General features: G+C 37.3%; 1 long non-coding RNA gene across 1 annotated transcript; it reads left to right on the forward strand.

The window, feature by feature from the left end:
* The first annotated feature begins 366 nt into the window (after positions 1-366).
* Positions 367-19,190, forward strand: LOC144320024 (uncharacterized). Its single transcript, XR_013385617.1, has 3 exons — positions 367-496; positions 17,719-17,832; positions 18,910-19,190. It is a non-coding gene; the product is annotated as an uncharacterized LOC144320024 (long non-coding RNA).
* Positions 19,191-20,293: the final 1,103 nt, after the last annotated feature.

Here is a 20,293-nt window from a genome sequence, read left to right on the forward strand (position 1 = left end):
CATATAACATAAGCTGCCCACACCTGAGAGGTCACAGGTGGGGCCCATGTGGGAAAGTAGGAATCTATAGCCAGTCTCAATAACATGCAGCAGAACTCATATCTATTTTCAGCTTAGGTTAAAAAAAAGTGTAGGTATTTGAATCAAGAGTGAGGCCAATCCTCAAAAGTAAACTGTGTTCCTACTGAGGAAATTTCTATATTTGTAAATGCACAGGAGGCAAAAGAATGGGATGGGTTGAAACCTTGCTGCTCACACTTATAGAGCCTATCAAACTATTATGTTTTTCTAAAGACAAAGACCCCAAACACCCAGAAGAAATATTTCCCCATGGAATGGTTACCATTAGCAACAACATCCTGTTGCTAGGCAAGTTCAGGTCAGCTCTGGGAGTGAATGAGCAGCCCCCAGTCACAAGAGCCATGGCAATGAATGATGTACAGCTCCCCATGACCTGTGGAGCATATTCTAGCAGCTAGTGTTTGCTGCTGCAGAGGTAAGGGGAACAGGTTTGTTAGAGGTCCCCATTTGATTACTCTCGCCCACACTTTCAACTATGAGCTGGCTTTGAGGACATCAAAGGTTGCTTTTACACAAAGTCCTTTGTTGAGTGAAACTAAATTTGAGGGCTGAATTTAAACTAATAACAAGAAATGATTTTTCATTTATCAAATAGTAAGATGTGTTTTTAAAAATAGAGAAAAATGTGAGAAGTCAGCATGAAAAAGAGTAAGCAACTCCATCCACAGCACTCCTGAGGCAAACTCAGAGTTGGATGATCAGTAATAGCTTAATTGGCAGAAAATATTTTAATAGCAAGGGCCAAGATGAGAGTAAGCCTGTATATACTACTATATATTTTTTTAAAGATTTTATTTATTTATTCATGATAGACACACACACACACACAGAGGGAGAGGCAGAGACACAGGCAAAGGGAGAAACAGGATCAATGAAAGTAGCCCAATGTGGGACTCGATCCCGTAATTTGGGGATCAGGCCCTGAGCCAAAGGCAGATGCTCAAGCACTGAGCCACCAGGTGTCCCTAATACTATCTTAATGTTACTAAGAGTAAAGCAATTTTGAAATAATATGATAGGCTGGGCCAGACTGTCAAGGGCCAACATAACTAACTTACTTGTACTGCTCACCTTTCCCACAATACCTAGGCTTTAGCAGAGTATTAAAATTCTCAGGATACACCACGTGATATGACACATCCTTGAGTTTATATATATTGTCTCTTCTCTCATTTGATTGACCAACCCTATTTATTCTTTAGAATGTATCTTACTACACCCAATGTAATGAACTAAAATATGAACTAAAATGTAATTCCCCTAGGATTTTGATGGAATCTTGTCTCACATTTAGATCTTTCCTCCATTTTGAGTTTATCTTTGTGTATGGTGCAAGAGAGTGGTCTAGTTTCATTCTTCTGCATGTGGACATCCAATTTTCCCAGCACCATTCCCACTGTCTTTTTTCCAGTGGATAGTCTTTCCTCCTTTGTCGAATATTAGATGACCATAAAGTTGAGGGTCCACTTCTGGATTCTCTATTCTGTTCCATTGATCTATGTGTCTGTTTTTGTGCCAGGACCACACTGTCTTGATGACCACAGCTTTGTAGTACAACCTGAAATCTGGCATTGTGATGCCCCCAGCTATGGTTTTCTTTTTTAATATTCCCCTGGCTATTCGGGGTCTTTTCTGATTCCACACAAATCTTAAAATAATTTGTTCCAACTCTCTGAAGAAAGTCCATGGTATTTTGATAGGGATTGCATTAAACGTGTGAATTGCCCTGGGTAGCATTGACATTTTCACAATATTAATTCTGCCAATCCATGAGCATGGAATATTTTTCCATCTCTTTGCGTCTTCCTCAATTTCTTTCAGAAGTGTTCTGTAGTTTTTAGGGTATAGATCACTTGCCATCAGGGAAATACAAATCAAAACCACAATGAGATACCACCTCACACCAGTGAGAATGGGGAACATTAATAAGGCAGGAAACCACAAATGTTGGAGAGGATGTGGAGAAAGGGGAACCGTCCTGAACTATTGGTGGGAATGTGAACTGGTGCAGCCACTCTGGAAAACTGTGTGGAGGTTCCTCAAAGAGTTAAAAATAGATCTGCCCTATGACCCAGCAATTGCACTGCTGGGGATTTACCCCAAAGATACAGATGCAATGAAACGCCGGGACACCTGCACCCCGATGTTTATAGCAGCAATGTCCACAATAGCCAAACTGTGGAAGGAGCCTCAGTGTCCATCAGAAGATGAATGGATAAAGAAGATGTGGTCTATGTATACAATGGAATATTCCTCAGCCATTAGAAACAACAAATACCCACCATTTGCTTCGACATGGATGGAACTGGAGGGTATTATGCTGAGTGAAATAAGTCAATCAGAGAAGGACAAACATTTTATGGTCTCATTCATTTGGGGAATATAAAAAATAGTGAAAGGGAATAAAGGGGAAAGGAGAAAAAATGAGTGGGAAATATCAGAAAGGGAGAGAGAACATGAGAGACTCCTAACTCTGGGAAACGAACTAGGGGTGGTGGAAGGGGAGGCGGGTGGGGGGTGGAGGTGACTGGGTGACGGGCACTGAGGGGGGCCCTTGATGGGATGAGCATTGGGTGTTATTCTATATGTTGGCAAATTGAACACCAATAAAAAATAAATTTATAAAATAAATAAATAAATAAATAAATAAATAAATAAATAAATAAATAAAATGTAGTTCCCAAGAACCATGGCCACTTCATCAAGTAGTTCCTGATTATCCCAGGTAGTCATTCCTTCTTTTATGATCCAACACGATTTACCTCTGGTGTAATTACAATGATGATTTATGTATCTGGATTTTCTGGAAATTCTAAGTTTAGACATTTTAACCTAGGGGTCATTGTTTTAGGTTCCACAACTATGGTCATCATTTTGTCTCCTTTGAGTAATGAAGCTTCTAGACAACATGGACTATTATCCCTCCATCCTTTTATTACCAGTGCCTCAAATATATCAGTATACAGAGATCTAGTTTAATATGTTTGCTGGATATATCAGCGAATAGATGAGTATATGATTATTTATTGTACCTTTTAAGTCTCTGATATTTATTCTTCCAAAATGTTTCACATATCGTATTTCTTTAGATACCACTTGAACTGAGGACTAAGGGTTGGAGAGATTGACCTAGTTTTCTTGTCACATTGATAGCCAGCATTACATATTATGCTTGCTGTGTTCATTAATGTTCTGGGTGCTCTACATAGGATAAATACTAGGCAAACACGTGAAAAGATAAAAGTTTGTTACCTTACCATTTTCCGGCTCTCAAGTAGCTAAAAATCAAGCAGAGATGTTAGATGGCGCTGGGAGGTCAATGAACGAGTTGTTGATAATTTTAGCTGGTAGGAGGCCAGCAACCCCCAAGTTCAGGAGTAGGAGCTAGGCTGGAATGGTAAAAAGCTCAAAAGAAGCCTTCCATTTCTCTCCTTGGATTTCAAGTATGTAGAATTGGGCTAATCACAAGTTTATGACATACTCTCATCATTGACCCATGTATGTTTTCAGTTATTTAGATACAATATTTTTGACAATGTATCAAACATCCATGAACCCACCACATAAAACAAAGGTAGGACCTAACAATAACCAACATGTTATCCTGTTAGTTCCCACCAGTCCTTTTCCCCTAACACCTCACCACCACCTGAAGGAATGGTTATTTTAAATCCTGGCCTTATAATTTCCCGGATTTCCTTTTTACATAATGTTTTATTTCATGGCATTTATTTTTTTTTATTTTTTTTTAATTTTTTATTCATTTATGATAGTCACAGAGAGAGAGGCAGAGAGAGAAGCAGGCTCCATGCACCGGGAGCCTGATGTGGGATTCGATCCCGGATCTCCAGGATCGCGCCCTGGGCCAAAGGCAGGCGCCAAACCGCTGCGCCACCCAGGGATCCCTATTTCATGGCATTTAGATGTAGCTCTAAAAGCAGATTATTTTAGTTGTTTTAACTTTATATAAAAGGTATTGTGTTTTGTTACAGTAGCTCATTCTTTGGCTGCTTCTACTGATAGACATTTGTTTTGTTCCCAGGTTCTTGCTGGGAACAGTGCTTATGAACATTCTTGTGAATATCTCCGGTGGCACATGGGCAAGGCATTAGCTGTATACCTTGGGGTACAGTTGTTAAGTTCTAAGGTATACAAGGTAAATAACATAGAAGGTATGTAATATAACACATACCTTTAGGATATAGCATTATTCTATTTTCCGAAGTGGTTTCACCAATTTACAGGTCAACGAACAATGTATAAGAGGTTGTATGGATCCAGTCTCTTCAACGTAGAATTACCAAACAGAAATGTTTGCTAATTAGATAGGCTTACGTGGAATTTTATTGTGGGCTTGAATGGAAATGAGTCTCTTTGCCTCATTCCTGATTATAAGGGCAACACTTCTAACATTTTATCACTTAAGGTGATGAAGAGGTTTGTCTTTAGATAATCAGGTTTAAGGGATTTCCTTTCTCTTTTTAATTTACTAAGAGATCTTTTTATCTTGAATAACTGTTTAGTTATATAAAATGTCTTTCCAACATCTTTTGAGATGATCTTGTTTATTTCTAATATTAAACCAGCCTTGCATATCCTGGATACACCCAACTTGGTTGAGGAATAGTAAATTCATTGCTTGATTTTTTTTGTCTAAATTTTTTTAAGGATTTTGATACTTAAATTTATGAATAAAAGTGATCTATAATTTTCTTGTCTGGTACTGTATCTGGTTTTTTTAAGATTTTTAAAAAATTTATTTATTCATGATAGAGAGAGAGAGAGAGGCAGAGACATAGGCAGAGGGAGAAGCAGGCTCCATGTTGGGAACCTGAGGCAGGACTCGATCCTGGGACTTCAGGATCGTGCCCTGGGCCAAAGGCAGGTGCTAAACTGCTAAGCCACCCAGGGATTCCTCTGTTTGGTTTTAATACCAAAGTTATATACTGTCCTTATAGAATTAATTAGGAAGCCTTTCTCTGTTATCGGCAAGATTGTGAAAAATTGGATATTCTTTTTACAGAAAGTTTGGAAACTCTTCTCCAACATTATCTAGGCCTGATATTTTTTTTTTCTGCTTGTAAAGAGGTTAAACCCTTGCTTCAAATGTCTGATAGTTATGAGATCCTTGTGAGGATGTTATTTCTTCTTTAGTCAGTTTTGGTACGTTGCATTTTTCTGGAAATCTATTTCTTAATTTCTGTAAGAACTATATTTCAGTAGAAACAGCCCTGCATGATGAGAGAACATTTTTTTTTACCACAGATTTCCATTTAATATATATGAAAGGAATAATAGAGTAGTTAAAAGATACAACATACTGGTTGTCCCTAATGACATAATTGTCTTCAGAGAAATCTTCTTCACTGATTAATGAAACCATTAAAGTTTGAGACAAAAATTTAAAATGTAGGGATTAGGCTGTCACAACATGAACCTGCCATCATATGTCTAGTTATGAGAGCCAAGATAAAACAAATATACTACTTATTTTTATTCTTGCCAAAAATTTTTAACTTTAATCTAAGCAAGCCACTAGAGCTAACTTCCACTCAAGGAAAGGAAGAGATGGAGTAACAAGTTAAATGAAACCATAAGAAGAAGCAATCAAATTAATTCAGAATGTGAGAAATTCTACAGGGCACTGACTCAATTTCTGCAAAAACTGGTATAATAAACAAAACTGAGGTGGCCATGGATCTAGATTGAAAGAGATTTAAGAGCTCCCTAAATGTAAAGTATGGGTATAATTTAGAACACAATTTGAAAACAAACAAACAAACAACAGTTTTAAGAAGATTGAAAAAAACTGGATAAATTGATTGCAGGATGGGGAGCCTGATGGACCTGGACAGATATCATGGCCTGAGCTGAAGGCAGATGATTAATCAACTGAGCCACCTAGGTGTCCCAAAATACCTCTTTTACTGCATTCTGTAGATTAACCTATGGGATATATAACAGTATGTTTTTGGGAGGTTTCTATTATTTTCATACTAAGTTACAAGCTAATTGTTGACCATGCATATAATCATTAAATTATCCTCCTCTCTCCACACTCTGCCAGAACTCTCTATACATCATTTATATCAATTTTTAAATTTGCTGCTCCATTCCTCTATATTCTCAGTAATTTTCAGTCAGCTTGGTCTATGAACAATCAAGAGAAGTATGTTGCTATCATTAAGAAGGTGCAAATTTATCCATTACTTATGTATTTAAGGCTATTTTTGGCTATAAACACATTTATAATTATATCTTCTTGGCAAACTGAAATTTTATCATGATGCCATAACCATGTGAGCATATTTTTTATTCTAAACCTATTTAACCTGATAATATAAATAAATTGGAACAATTTAGGTTAGCATTTATCTGATATTATTTTTTTAAAGATTTTATTTATTTATTCATGAGAGACACACAGAGAGAGGCAGAGACACAGGTAGAGGGAGAATCAGGTTCGCTGTGGGGAGCCTGATATGGGACTCGATCCCACGACCCCGGTATCATGACCTGAGCCAAGGGCAGACACTCAACCACTGAGCCACTCAGGTGCCCTTTATCTGATATTATATGTTATTTTTGATTCTTCATTTTTTATATCCTTAGACTTTAAATATGCTCATGTAAACAGCTATATCAGGTAAGTTTATTGATATTTATTGTAATTTATATAACAGTTAATCAGCCTTTTAAATTTGGATGCTTTAGTTGGTTAATCCCTACTTATTTTCTTATGCCTTCACACTCTACCCTGATTTTATTCTTCAGGGACCTGAAGGGACTAGAGGTCGGAATTTACACAAGTGTATCATCAAGCAGGTTTTTATTTTAAGGATAAAAAAGAAGCACTAGATGAACCTCAACAATTCTTATTATTCCCCCACAGCTTTGCCTTGCTGCCTCTTGCCTCAGGTCAAAGCTGCATCCCTCCCACATCAGTTTATAACAGCCCGTTCTCCAGTCTATGGATTTCCCACAGTAGTGTGTATTTCATGGTGTGTTCCTCAACTTAATCTTTTTTTCTTTGTGTACTTTTTTTTATCGGAATTTGATTTGCTAACATATAGTGTAACACCCAGTGCTCATCCCATCAAGTGCCACCCTCAGGGCCCATCACCCAGTCACCCTGTCCACCCCCCCTTCCAGAACCCTTTGTTCATTTCCCAGAGTTAGGAGTCTCTAATGGTTTGTCACCCTCTCTAATTTTTCCCACTCATATTCCCTCCTTTCCCCTATAATCCCTTTCATTATTTTTTATATTCCCCGTATGAGTGAAACCATATGATGATTGTCCTTCTCCGATTGACTTACTTCACTCAGCATAATACCCTCCAGTTCCATCCACGTCAAAGCAGATGATGGGTATTCATCCTTTCTAATGGCTGAGTAATATTCCATTGTATATATAGGCCGCATATTCTTTATCCATTCATCTTTCAATGGACACCGAGGCTCCTTCCATAGAATCCAATCATTTTTTAAAGATTTTATTTATTTATTTGAGAAAGAGACAGAGACAGAGTCCGACACTTGACTAACTGAGCCACCCAGACCCCCCTTAACTTAATCATAAAAGAGAAAGGCAATCATTCTGCTATATCACCATCTTGGCATATTATAAAAATGTGTTTGGCCTCACTGGTAGCCCAAAAAAAAATTTTAAAAGTAACAAAATGCCATTTTCATATACTACCCTGGCAAACAGTATTTTAAAATAAAGATTTCCAAATTTAACAAAGATTTGATAAAAGAGATTTTTTTTCAAGGCTGCTGGTGAGGTCTAGGGAGGTACCATCTATTTTGAAATATATGCCAAAAATCTTGTAGCCCATAAATTCTTTCATACAGTCACTCCACATTTACACTGAGCTACAAAAATATCTATTGCTGTATTATTTACGACAATTAAAAACTGAAAGCAACTTCAAGTTTTAACACTTGGGGATTTATTACCTACTTATGCTATGTCCAGAGAGTAGGATATTCTGCAGCCATTTGAAAGAATTTTTAAAAACCACATATAAAATATAGAGTATTTTAAAATATTAAGTGTTTACATATGGGTAATAGAAATATGAATGATTTAAGTTTTCTTCTTATCACTTACCTAAATTCACTAAGTATTCTCTAGTGAATATGTATTATTATATTGTTTTAAGAAATTATCTCCTGTATATCACTTATCTTTAAAATCTTTGACCCACAAATAGAATATAATCAACTATTTGAGCTAAAGTGCTAGTGGATTAGCCCTTCAGCATCTTTTGCATTTTGACCAGTATTTTTATTGTTTTGACAAAAGAACAAACTAAGGAAATGGTAGATATATCAGGAGCTTTCAGGAAATAGAATAGCCCTCATATTCCTGACTCCTTCCATATTTCTTGCACCACCTTTCTATCTGGAGATCACACACACACACACACACACACACACACACACCACAGAGACTCATTCTCTCTCAAAATGTGGGTAGAACACCCTGCAAACCACTGGTTGTTAATAAGAACTAGAGGGTAGCAGAAAGCAGTACTGCTCAGGTAAATACTGAAGCACATATCTTGTATGATTCTTATCATGAAAACCTGCTAAGTTAAACATACCTTTTTAAGAATCAGGCATTCAGTCATCACTGTTCTAGGAGCAGAAGTTCTTAAACAGGATTCTCTGTATCCCTTTAATCAGTCCACAGGGCAACGCAATATTCAGACTATTAAAATTAAAGATTCACTAATAATTTTGGGCTGTAATAGCATTGTTTTATCTCTTACCTTAAATATATCAATCTTTTTCACCAAGAATTTTATTTTACTTTTTTCTTAAAAGGTAACTTGGGACAATCTGAGAAGAATTTAGATGAACCAATTCAGTCAGTCATTCACTTGTTAAAGTTTATCTGCCATGGAGAGCTGTAATGTATTTAGTTTTCCCTCTCATAGAAATATAGCTGAATCTCAACCTGGAGAGTTGATGAAATCATTAAATAAAAAGTCTAAGAGATACAGAGAGGTTGATTTCTCCAGGTTCCTTTCTTTCCTCCATGGCCACCACGCTTAGTCAGGCCATCATCACTTCTAGGTACGATTCTGTAACGAATGCTTTAGGACCATCCTGAAGTCTTGTTACCCTGCACTTTATCCTTTACAGGCCAGTCAGATTTGCCTTTTGGAAATGCAACTCTGATCATGTCATTCCTCTGTTTAAAATCTTTGAATTACCATCTATCACCTTAGGATAAAATATAAATTGCTTAATAGATCTTAAAAACTTGGTCTCTGAGATTGGACTTCTGTCTGCATATCCACTGTCCATTTACCCCATTCTGCCCATACCGAACTTCCTATTTCCCGAAGTATACCTTGCCCTCTTGGCCTCTTTGACTGGTGATGCCCAGTGCAATAGGGGCTCTAATAAGATATGTAGCAGGTTATAAGTACAGGGAAGGAACTGAGTAACTGCATGGAGAAGCTGGGAAAAGAATTAGAAGGCAGGTAACATTAGGTAGGATCTTAGGAATGTTGTAAATACTATGCTTAATTCAATGCCAACATTCTTTACATTAGTAAAGATTTACAGACTAGAAATTAAATCATATGTATTTCAAGCTTCAACATATGTATGTATGGCATAAGAAATTAGGGTCAGTCCAAGCATTGTAGATACATCCTACCCTGTAGGATGTCAGGGAAGGTGCCTCTGGGAGATCACATTTGAAGGGAGATTTGAATAAGGAGAAGGGCAGAGCCTTGAGGCTCTCTGGGAAGGGTGTTCAAGGCTGAGAACACTTCAGCTCCACTGAACTTGAACATCTTTGGCAGTCTGAGAAACTCCAAGAAAGATAGGGAGTGGAAGGGAGAGTGGTAGCCAGGGTCTGATCCTTTAGAGGCATGCAGGCCTTGGTAAGGACTTGAAATTTCATTCTAAGTGTGATGGAAAGCCACCAGAGCATTTTAAGAAGGGGTATGTCTTGATGGGACTACTTATCCATAGATATGGTTTATAAATGGCAGACCTGGTGGTAAAACCCAAATGAATATATGTCTAGTCCTGTTTTGCACATATTGTCCTGGCATATTTATTCATAGCACCCCTGCCACTGTCAGTGGTGTCCTGGGTAGACTCTACATTATATGGTCACTTTGACTAGCAGCCAACTCTCCCTTTTCCCTGAATAGTGATTTTCCTCCGATCCTGTGCAGTGAATACTAACCTATTTGGCACCATAATTTCAATCTATTTTTTTAATAAGAAAATTCATCTCTAAGCATATACTAGAAAATGAGATAAGCTATAATACAATATGAGAAATAAAAAATTATATAAATAGTATACTTTATAGAGAATAGAAATTTTGACTCACTTGGATAGAAAGCATCTATGCGGCAAAGTGATATCAACCTGAACAGCAGATTGGTGCCACACACTTCTTGGCCAGTCCCTGCACCTGTCATGCCATGCCTTTATCATGAGGCTTTGACCAGCTAGAATCAGTCTTGGATCATGATTAAGATTTTCATAAGGAGAATTAATAATGCTCCTGGGTGCAGAGACCACTCTGATACATCATTTGTCCCCCAGAGCCAGGCACATTGCTAGGCACATAACAGACACTCAATATTATTTAAAAAAATGATTAAACAACCTATATAATATCAGATCCTGGAATTTAAAGATACTGAATAGGATTCTGTCACCAATTAGACTGACACAGTATGACTAGAGATTGGTATGTCATGTATTTTATCACATTCTATCATTTTAATGGTGTGACTTATTACATTGTTTTTGTGCCTCATATTTTTTCCTTAAATGTGATTAATTTTTCAGTTAATAATTGATAACAGCTAATGAACCACATTTCCTAGACATAAAGGTAACTGATACAGTTATGAAATTACTCAGAAATGACATTTTGTTTTGTGAAGTTATTATAAAACGGATTTCTACCTGTATTGTTACACAGATGTGTCCACACTCAGTGGTTAACCTTATTAAGTGGAGGAGTGTACAGCAGCCTCTGAATGATAGATAGTTCATGATGTATGTGGTCAAAACTTTAGTCAAATGTTACACCCAACGGCTGTGGGTTTTTACAGATAGTCTTTAAAGTACAATTATATTTTCTTACATTGGCAATCCCCGTCTGTTCTCAAACTATAAACTTCCTTCCAAGTATGTCTAAGAAGCCCCTTTTCCTTCTCACAAGGCACTTAAGGTATTACAGAACCAGTTGCAACTTAAACACACCACTGTGGTTTTCTTTCTCGTTCTCTAATTTTTCTTAACTAACATTTCTTGCACTAGTTTAGGATGGAACAGGTCTCTTTGCAAAGACTCATGGGGAAAATAGAAAAAGAACACAACTCTGGGCTAATGTATCCTTCTTTGTAATATCTTCAACTTAACCTAGTTATCTATAACACTGAATTTAGAACTTTTGCTGGGATGACATTTCTCTTAATAAAACAGACATCTTTTCCTCAGAATATTTTAAAGTTCAGTTACCAGATTAGGAACAGCAACCACTTTGAATCCCCCTCCCACAAACGTGCTTTCACTTATAAAAGTACTTATCAGCACCCAGGGCTGTTTAGTTGGTATAGTACAACTATACAAAGTGTTTTTCTGAACTTCTAAGTGTAATAAATCTGTTTTGAGAAAATGGATGGAACTATTGGCATCCAGAGTAGACTCTCTGGTATTGCTTCAGGGTATTAGCAAGAAGGGTGCTGATCTGTGGGCTGAAGTCAAAAGCCATAGGTTCAAGTTTGACTCTCTTCCTGGCTGGCTATGTGACTTTGAGTGAGCCATCTGAGTTCTCCAATTGTGTCAATTCCTTCACTCTTATAAAAGGATTGCAATGAATGGTCTGTAAAGACTTTTCTAGCTCTAAGAATTTTTAAATGCTCCCTTTAGTTTAGAAAGAGAGGCCTTTCTTGTGCCTTATATCTGACCTGGTGCTTTAAACCCTTTTGCCTTGCAGCTGATTCTCTATAAAGTTAAATGTTCATTCTTGCGTATGCCATGGTTTATTAGAAATGAGTGTCAGGAAATGTGGAGAATCCTATATTTAACATCTCAGAATTGGATACTAGTTTGATATAAATAGCAAGTTGTTATCTGAGTAGATTACAATGGATTTACTATCAAGTAAATTAAATCACTGGGGACAGATGTGTTTTTAGAATTGTCTGAGACAATCAATCTGTGAGTAGAAAATTTTTGGTACCTGCCAAGCTGTCCTGTATAATTCAAAGATATGTCACCCAAGCACTTCCCTTTTTGTAGCCAATAGAGAGTGTTAGCCAGAAAGAAATGATCAGAGAGGGGGCAAGTGTATGCTATTCTAGATTGTATATACTGCTGGCTTTCTGGAAGTTATGGAACATTTGGAAGGATGAGCAAGAGTGAGTAGAAAAGTTCATCAGAAAGCAACATGATGAATAAAAAATGGTACAGGAGATGAGGGAGAGGCAAATAATTTAAAGTAATAGGGATCCCTGGGTGGCGCAGTGGTTTGGCGCCTGCCTTTGGCCCAGGGCGCGATCCTGGAGACCCGGGATCGAATCCCACATCGGGCTCCCGGTGCATGGAGCCTGCTTCTCCCTCTGCCTGTGTCTCTGCCTCTCTCTCTCTCTCTCTCTGTGACTATCATAAATAAAAAAAAAAAAAAAAAAAAAAATTTAAAGTAATACTGTGTGACCGATAAAGTGTCTGAATTTTATGCAAAGAGAAAAGGGGAACCAATAGTAGGGGGAATATCACCAAAGCCACCAAAGCCATGAGCCAAAAAGATGATGTGAACTCATTAGAATGGAAAGAAAATGGTGAGCTAGAGAAGGCCCATGATGACCACGTGGCAACTGCATAGATGTCAAAGAGATTAGGAATATGCATGTTAAGCAGTCAATGGGAAAACAATCTTCTTCAAAATGCTTCCTAGTGATATTTGAATAATTACTACTAATGGCAATATTCATCTCTTTACATTAAAGACAGGGCCACCTTTGGCTGACAAGAGCCATATTCATTCAATGTCTCAGAGAAAAAAATATTCCATCACTAATCAGAATCATCCGTAAGAGGGTATGTTTGGGAAAGCAGGAGGTAACAAACTTACTCTGTGAGAGCTAGATCATAAATACTTTTTTAGACTTTATGATTGCATTGTTTCCTGTTGATTCAATAATAAATTACTGCAAACTCAGGGGTTTAAAACCACACAAATATATTATCTTATAGTTTTTGAGGTCAGAAGTCCTAGAATCAAGATGTTGGCAGGGCTGCACTGTTTCTGGAGATTATAGGGGAGAACCTGTTTCCCTGTGTCTTCCAGCAGCAAGACCACCTATATTTCTTGGATTGTGGCCTCTTCCTCCATCTTCATAGCCAGTAGTAGTACATCTCTGAATCCCTTTCCTGACCCTGATATTGGGCTTACCCAGATAATGCAGGATAATCTTCCCATCTCAGATCCTTAACCACATCTGCAAAGTCCCTTTTGCCATATAAATTAACATATTTGCTGGTTCCTAGAATTAAGACAAGGACATCTTGGAGGCTATTATTCTGTTGACCGTGTGGGTTCTTTGCTCTCTTGTTGCATTTACTCAACTTTGACACTGTAGAGAAAGAATGGCAATAGACAATACATAGATCAACAGGAGGGGATGGGTCCTCATAAACCTGCATTTATAAAAACAGACCATGTGCCAGAACTCTTCCATGGACTGTAGTTTGCCAATCCCTAGGATGGAGTTTTTTAAGTTCGCATGCTAGATATTTCAAGCAGGAACAAATTTAGAATTAAGAGAAGAGAGCCTCTGCAGGCTTTCAGGATATCCAGAAGGGCAGAGGGCCCAAGGAAGCAGAGGATCCTGGCTGTCTAAAACACTAGTCTGGGTAATTTTCAGAAGAAAGCCAGAAAGCCCTAGAGGCTTTACCCTTACACATACACCTGCTCTTAGTTGGTACTGAGTCTGGGGAATGTAAGTTCCTGGGTTTTAGTTTCTTCATGGGAGAACTTTGAAGGGTATAGGCGGTACTCAATCTCATCAGATAATACTGGCTAAGATGGTAAAACCTGGCTTCAAAAAATAACTTAAAATGAGCATGGATAGATTCCATGCAATAGCAGATACACCAGAGAAATATTTGCTGGAAAGTGAATGGTCTTGTTTTTGCCAGAATATATTTCCCAGTTTCACAGTTTGGCTGATTGTAAATAAGCATGTGAGTGTGTCTGTTTTTGTGTGGTTTTTGTTTTCATTAACTGAACATACTGCAGCTTGCTTGGACAGCTTGGAGATCAGTCAGAGATGGATCTTAATTCTGCTTCCACCTCTTTCCTTCTAAATTACCTTGATTACGGCCGTAGCGTTAGGTTCCTCAGCGGTAAAATACTTGTGATAGTATCTGTCACGTGACTTAGATGGGCAGAGAATGAAATAATATATGTCAAGTGCCTGGTATAAAGTTGTTGCTACCCTTTCTCATTTGCTCCTGAGACAGAGTATCTTAAAGAATAAATACAAATGAAGAATCACATTAGAGTGGATAATACTACAGACCTGGCCACCCTTGAAGGCGAAAGAAATCTCATTTTGGCTTCAAGTCCCTGACACATTCTCCAAGTTTTATGATCAAACTGAAGTCTAATTCCCATTTGATTTAGTTCTCTTGTTCATACCCTAAGGTCAGACCTTGGGGTCTGGGGAAGAGATAAGCGTTAGAATTTATATACCAAATCCTACTTTGTACCCTGAAGAGTTGGCTTGAAACATGTTCTATTTTTATCTTTGGTTAATAATGACTTTCACTTAAAAGTTTATTAACATAAGGCTAAAAAAGTATGCTTTACTTTCTACTTATTATTCAAAGATATATAAAAACTTCACCTAAAATAATGGTTTCCTTATATGTTGTGCTACACTAATTTCCTTAAGAAGGTGAATGCCTTTACAACATAACAATGTGGTGACTAGGTTTTAGTAGAGAATTATAATGGCTTAAGGGACAGGAAAGGAGTCCTAGCAAGCACAATATACATTTATGCATTTTACTTCCTGGGCACGTTACATGTTTTGTCTCCACTGAAGTTTCTACTTTATTATTATCCTTATAGAGGAGAAAAACTGAAATTATGTAACTTGCCCAGGGATCACCAGATTTTCACGGTGTCCTAAGAACTAGCCAGAGGCAGAAGCTTAATGAAGAAATACTCAACTTTGCTGTCTGTGGTTCTCATTGTTCATCCGGCTCTTTATCATCAGTTTTGGACCAGGCACAGAGACGCCCCTCATGCCTCCTACACATGCCTAAGAGCTCCTGACAGGCCTCATGCACAAAGGGGCCCTGCAGTGAGTCGGAAATCAGCAGCACAGCCGGGCTGAGAAACCCTCCACTGCCAATCACCCCAGAGGCAAAAGTGAGTGAAGAATACGCTGTCAGCTCCTGGCATTTCTCCCTGTAGAGGAAACGGAGTGCTGGCTAATAGAGGCCAGAGGTCTCTGTGGCCTTGGGATGAATTCAGGGGTTCAGTGATTGAGCAGGAGGCGGAGGACCCAGCCTAAGGGAGGGTAGTAAAATCTCTCTTATGAAGCAGAAAATCAGCCAGAACAACCCACTCATAAGTAATAAACTGGCATTAATAACAGCCTAGCTGACTCTGAGTTACTGTGTGCCTTCTGTTAAACCAACAGAAAGATAAGCTTATCTATGTGTACATCTAGAAGTGTATACTGCCTATAGGGAAACATTTATAAGACCCACCTATCATTTTCTCATTTGTTTGCCTTTAATATCTGGCTTAATATCAGTAAGAACCACCACAAACAAAGCATTGAAAAAAAATAAAATTCATGTTGCTGGGAATTTATAAAATCTTTCTAACTTCCGTTTCCGAACACAGAGTTGAAGATATGCTAAGAAGAGTCCTCCCCAAAACTCATATTTAAACTCAAGGTAGCATATCTCAATTAGTTAGAACACCAAATTAAGCATCGGGAAGTATGGATTCCAGAATCCTAGAGCTTGAACTATCATTAGCTGTCTTGAAATTAATTTGAGTCTCAAGTTCCTGGTGAGAAATGTAAAATCTGCTTGATAATGTTACTGGCTGTTGAAAAGGCTGAATTACATAGTAATTATGAGAACACAGAGAATTTCAAGTGTTAGAAAAAGGTAGAATATATCGATTCAGAAATCTATATCAACCTTTCAGATGACACTGAGTCATGTCAATGATGGTGCAAGCACAATTCATGGAGCAGTTTTTCTTCTCAGGGAGACTTCCAATTCCGGTTTGCAAACCCAAACAGGATTCACGAAAAACTCTTTGCACATGTATTGAGAATATTGAAAAAGACCAAGAACAGATACAAAAGCAAACTGCATTTGAATTCGTTTAGAGAGAGGTGGCTCCAGGGTGCCACACATTATGGTATTAAGCTTGATTTTATTCAACATCTTTATTAATCATCTAGAAGATGAGCAAAATGGCACATTAATTAAATCTGCAGATGGTGCTAAACAGAGAGACATTTGAGTTCATTGTGGGCAAAGCAACAATATAAAAAGACTGGGTTTAAAGGAAGGCAGAACAAAACACTAATGAGTATTTGTTTTGGTGCCATAAAGGCTCAAAACATACCTAGAGTAGAGTAAAAAATGCTGCTAAAGGATTTGAACAGGGCAATAGAAAATAATTAGCAATGATAAGGATACAAATTCAAATGTTATTGGCAGCAAAAAAAGAGCTGTTTAGCTAAATTCCTGTTTTACCCTGTCATCCTTTGCCTGATATCCAGACAGAATTCACTTCATTGATGAGGCATGCCAAACATGATAAGGACCTGCTTTGTGATGTGGCACTGGGAATTTAAAGGGACCACATGTGGATGTCCCCTCAAATACGGACTCCAAGACTGATTCCATCAGGCCAAATCCTCTGTAATGGGCCTCTTGTTTTCAGGACCTTGCTCCAGTTTATCCTACAGGAAGCTACTAGAGTCATCTTCCTCTAACACTGGTCAGCTTGCCATTTCCCCGCCTCATGGAGTAACACATAAGGAGCTTCAATACCCCTGAGTTAAGACCGCTATCGTTTTTTTTTTTTTTTTCTTATTTTTTTCATAAGATAGTCACCAGGTTCTAAACAAATACCTATTCATTGTTCCTCTGAATACTTAAAAAAAAAAAAAAAACTTTGATAGGCTGTCCACTATCTTCCTTTCTATCCCTCTCCAATTGTGTCAGGCGATGTCCCACTCAGAATACTTCAAAAAGGGTGTATTTACAAAGAGACTACTTACAGAGGTGTGGGTTTCAGGGAACCACATATTGGGTGCAGTTACCCAGGGTTTCATACAAGGTTAAGTGTTAGGCTCTCTAGGTCTGATAAGAGAAACTTATCAGAAGTCATGTAAGGTTTACAGCCTTGAGAGAAGCAGTGACATTTGATTCGGGGGCATAGTGGTAGCTGGAAACAATTTTGGTGAGGCGGAATGAAGGGGATGAGTACCCTCATCTCAGTCTTCCCTCCATCCAATCATCTTCTTGGGCTCACCATTGGCTGAAACTACCAGAAAAGGACATGGAAAGTCATTCATGTGGACAACTTTCCCATGGCAGGGAGAAGAATGGGGAAGGTAGAAGGATATATGTGGAGGGGAAAGAGGAGGATACACGGCATGACATGCTCACTTAGCACTTTGAGAAGATAAAGGTTTTGGAATGAAGCTGCAGGTAAGTGAGCCAGCCTAACTGTATTCTAGCCTTCTCTTGCCTAAGAGTCAAGTCAACAGAACTTATAAATAGTAATCAAGGGACCTAAATTCACCATGTTTTAACAACTTGAGACCAAAAGTTCTGTTATCATCTATATGAAATATATAGTATATAACTTAAATTATAAGCCATAATGACAAAAAATGAACACCCAGGAATACATAACACATCTTAAATGGAGCACTAACCTTGGAGTGAAATTGCCTTTTGTACTGTCCCTAACAATCCAGTCTAGAGAAAAAATATTGCTTAAGTTTTATGTTTATCATTCCTTTGCTTTTCTCCATAGATTTTTTTTAAAACCCTAAATAACATTTTAATATTGCCAGTTTTTAAACCTTATATAAATGGGATTATACTGTATGTGCCCTTTTATGACTTGCTTTTCCAAAATCACTCAACATTATATTTCTGAGATTTATCCACATTATTGCACAAAGCTGTTGTTCATTTACTTTCATGATCAGAGTGTTTTATTATATGAATCTCATGGTTAGTTGTTCATCTTCCTTTGATGGGCACATGTGTTGTTTATAATTTGGTGGTATTGAAAATAAAGTCATTATGAATATTCTCATTCATGTCTCCTGGTATACATGTAAAGAAATACAAGAATTTCTCTAAGATATTTTCTGGGACCGATTCAGAAGGTATGCATATTTTTAGCTTTAATAGATAATTCCATAACTTTGTTTAAGTTTACTCTCCCAAGAACAGTGTTTAAAAATTTCTATTGCTTCTTTTCCTCAACCATTCTTAGCTATGTCATTCTTTTAATTTTTGTAAGTCTAGTGGTTGTGAGAGGGTATCCCACTTTGGATTTTTGTTTTTGTTTTTGTTTCTTTTTTTGTTTCTAGATCAGTGATTGCTAATGAGTTCAAGGCAATTTTTCCCTCTTGTTTTCTCCAGTGTGAATTTTTTATTAATGTTTTGCTTATTTGTGGAATTTTTTTCATTTTCTTATTAATTTGCAGAGTTCTTTGCATGTTCCAGACATGAACATTTTTTAAAAGATTTTATTTATTTATTCACTAGAGACACACGGAGAGAAGCAGGGACACAGGCAGAAGAAGAAGCAGGCTCCTTGCAGGAAGCCCGATGTGGGACTTAATCCCAGGACCCCGGGATCACGCCCTGAGCCAAAGGCAGACTCTCAACCACTGAACCACCCAGATGTCTCCAGACATGAGCATTTTAATGGTTTTCCTGCAAATACCTTCTCTTATGTTGTGTATTTACAAAATTTTTAATGACTCTTTTGAGAACTAGAAGTTCTTAATTTTATTACAGTCAACTTTGATTTATTTTTCTTTATGGCTTACACTTTTATTGAATAAATCATTTTCTTTCTCAAAGTGTTAAAAGACTATTCTTGATTTTTTTCAATAAATTTTGAAGTTTTGCCTTTTATATTTAAGTTTTTAATCCACTACATACATCCTCTCCTATATTGTTTTTCTTGGCCAGTCTTTAATATAAATTTAAAAAATTCTGTTGAGGTTATGGTTGGAACTACAGTGAATCTTTAGATCAGTTTGGGAAGAACTGATTTTTTTTTAAAGATTCCATTTATTTATTCATGAGATACACAGAGAGAGAGGCAGAGACATAGGCAGAGGGAGAAGCAGGCTCTCTGTGGGGAGCCTGATGCAGAACTTGATCCCAGGACCCTGGATCACACCTTGAGCTAAAGGCAGATGCTCAATCACTGAGCCACCCAGGAATTATGGGAAGAACTGATTATCTTTAGGGTAGTCTGTTTATCCATATTTAGCCTGCTTATCCATTAACATTGTATGCTTCTCTGTTTATTCTTTAATCTCTCAACAAAGAATTCTACTTTTCTCCATTAAAGGTCTTAAAATACCATTAGATACATTTCTAGTTTCTGTTTTTTGTTTTTTATTTTTTTAAATACAGACATGGTTCTGCTGTTATAAACTTTTCAAAGGCTGAATTTTACATTTTTTAGCCATTTATCCTGGTGGATAGAAATGCAGTGTTTATCTTACTGATCTTTCATTAAGCAAAAGTGCCAGTCTTTTATTAATTCTGATCATTTATAGAGTATTTGGTTTTATTTATTTATTTTTTTAGAGTATTTGGTTTTAAAGGTAGACAAAACATCTATGAATAATAGTTTTGCTAAATCCATTTCAATCCTTAGATATTTGATTTTTCTTGCCTGATGATGCTAAGAACTTTAATATTAGATAGATGAAGCAATTATGGACACACTTATCTTGCTCTTTTATTTTTTTAAAGATTTTATTTATTTATTTATTTATTTATTTATTTATTTATTTATTTATTTATGATAGTCACACACACACACACACACAGAGAGAGAGAGAGAGAGGCAGAGGGAGAAGCAGGCTTCATGCAGGGAACCTGTCGTGGGACTCGATTCTGGGTCTTC

The sequence above is a fragment of the Canis aureus genome, chromosome 9 (genome assembly GCF_053574225.1).
Source record: "Canis aureus isolate CA01 chromosome 9, VMU_Caureus_v.1.0, whole genome shotgun sequence".
NCBI classification, from domain to species: domain Eukaryota; kingdom Metazoa; phylum Chordata; class Mammalia; order Carnivora; family Canidae; genus Canis; species Canis aureus.